The 2,500-nt window shown below is 62.8% G+C and overlaps 1 pseudogene; it reads right to left on the bottom strand.

Moving 5' to 3' along the window:
- Positions 1-2,500, bottom strand: part of LOC124590724 — a 7,985-nt pseudogene that overhangs the window by 3,749 nt on the left and 1,736 nt on the right.

Raw genomic sequence — 2,500 nt, 5'->3', positions numbered from 1 at the left:
CAGCAGCGACCTCCTCACGTGTGACCGGCCCCCATAGGCACTCAGGAGCGACAGGCTCCGAGTGCGGGAGAAGGCGGTCACGGATGAAGCCGGCGGTGGAGATCGGCTTCTTCGTGAAGAGGTCCGCCCAGAAGTCCAGCAGACCGGGGATGTCGGGTGGCGGCTGCAGCAGGGTGCCGTCCAGCAAGCCGCGCACGCAACGTGCACGCGACCTACGGAAGGCGTCCTGTGTCCGCGCGTATTCCCAGCGGCGCCGCTTGCGCTTCTGCAGCGGCGGGGCGGCAGGCGGCCGCTTGGATGGTTGGCGCGGCCGCTGTGTCCTGGTGATCGACCTCTCCCCCCTGGACCCGACCGACGCAAGGGCATCCGGGAGCATGCCCAGGATGACATCGGGCGGCGTGCCCCGCCCCAGACCAATGACTCGATCCAGGGCAGAGAAACGCTGGGCGGAAGCAGGTAGCCCCGCCAGATGCTCCCAGATGGCGGCGTCAGTCGGCCCCTCCGGCGGCGGCCCGGTGGTGTCGGCCGCGAAGTCCTCGGCTGCGTCGACGGGCGGCGCAGCGGCCTCGCCCGCGTCAGGCAGCGAGCTCGCTGCTCCACGGCGGGACGCCGGCTCTTCACCCCGACCGATCTCAAGTGCCTCCATGAATTGGCGGACAAGCTGCTTGTGGGCAGCTTGCCGCCGTCGGCACTTGATTGCCTCAAGCGTTCGGTCGGGGAACATCCTGGTAAGTTCTTGATTTACAAAGAAGAACCGGGCGTCCCTCTCCAGGAACAGTTCGGCCTCTGCCTTGGCGAGCGACAGGACTTCTTCCTCCGTCCACCTCGCGCGATGCCTCTCCGTCACGATCTCAGCGTTGGCGGCCGCAGGGTGTTGGCGGCGGCGATGGACCCCGAGACCGTTCTTCGTGGTAAAAGTGCGGTGGCACTCACTGCAAGCAAAGGGAGCTACACAAACTATCGCATTTTCGTTACGGCCGGTTGGCCGGATAGGTGCTGGGGTAGCTGGGGTGGCACCTTCAGCGGAAGGGCCACCATCTCTTGTTTCTTGTCGGCTGCCCCCAACTATAAAGGGATAATGCGAGGGGGGGCTGGTAACCCCCCCAAGCCCCTGGTGCGGTCTTCCACTCTGCAAAAATCAGCGGGCCCACGAGAAGGGGAGAAGACCGCAGGAGAGGAGAGGCTAAGAGGGCTAGGCCCATGTATTGCGCATCACTCTCCCTGTAACTATAACCCAAGGAAGGCACCTCGCAGCAGCAGCACGACTACATCAAGACCGCACTTCGAAAAGCCAAGTCCGGATGCAGCCACACCGCCGCCACTTGGCCACCTTAAGAGAGTCATAGTTACTCCCGAAGAGAGTCATAGTTACTCCCGCCGTTTACCCGCGCTTGCTTGAATTTCTTCACGTTGACATTCAGAGCACTGGGCAGAAATCACATTGCGTCAACACCCGCTAGGGCCATCGCAATGCTTTGTTTTAATTAGACAGTCGGATTCCCCCAGTCCGTGCCAGTTCTGAGTTGATCGTTGAATGGCGGCCGAAGAGAATCCGCGCACCCGCGCGCCCCCGGAGGAGCACGCTAAGGCGGACGCGGCCTCGCAGCAAGGAAGATCCGTGGGAGGCCAAGGCACGGGACCGAGCTCGGATCCTGCACGCAGGTTGAAGCACCGGGGCGCGAACGCCGCGCAGGCGCGCGCATCCTGCACCGCCGGCCAGCACGAGGCCAACCAACGGCGAGAGCAGACCACGCCCGCGCTAAACGCCCGCACTTACCGGCACCCCTACGGCACTCACCTCGCCCAGGCCCGGCACGTTAGCGCTGACCCACTTCCCGACCAAGCCCGACACGCCCCGATCCTCAGAGCCAATCCTTATCCCGAAGTTACGGATCCAATTTGCCGACTTCCCTTACCTACATTATTCTATCGACTAGAGGCTCTTCACCTTGGAGACCTGCTGCGGATATGGGTACGAACCGGCGCGACACCTCCACGTGGCCCTCTCCCGGATTTTCAAGGTCCGAGGGGAAGATCGGGACACCGCCGCAACTGCGGTGCTCTTCGCGTTCCAAACCCTATCTCCCTGCTAGAGGATTCCAGGGAACTCGAACGCTCATGCAGAAAAGAAAACTCTTCCCCGATCTCCCGACGGCGTCTCCGGGTCCTTTTGGGTTACCCCGACGAGCATCTCTAAAAGAGGGGCCCGACTTGTATCGGTTCCGCTGCCGGGTTCCGGAATAGGAACCGGATTCCCTTTCGCCCAACGGGGGCCAGCACAAAGTGCATCATGCTATGACGGCCCCCATCAACATCGGATTTCTCCTAGGGCTTAGGATCGACTGACTCGTGTGCAACGGCTGTTCACACGAAACCCTTCTCCGCGTCAGCCCTCCAGGGCCTCGCTGGAGTATTTGCTACTACCACCAAGATCTGCACCGACGGCGGCTCCAGGCAGGCTCACGCCCAGACCCTTCTGCGCCCACCGCCGCGACCCTCC

This window comes from Schistocerca americana, unplaced genomic scaffold (assembly GCF_021461395.2).
Source record: "Schistocerca americana isolate TAMUIC-IGC-003095 unplaced genomic scaffold, iqSchAmer2.1 HiC_scaffold_77, whole genome shotgun sequence".
NCBI classification, from domain to species: Eukaryota; Metazoa; Arthropoda; class Insecta; order Orthoptera; family Acrididae; genus Schistocerca; species Schistocerca americana.
This window is presented reverse-complemented; position numbering and strand designations above follow the sequence as displayed.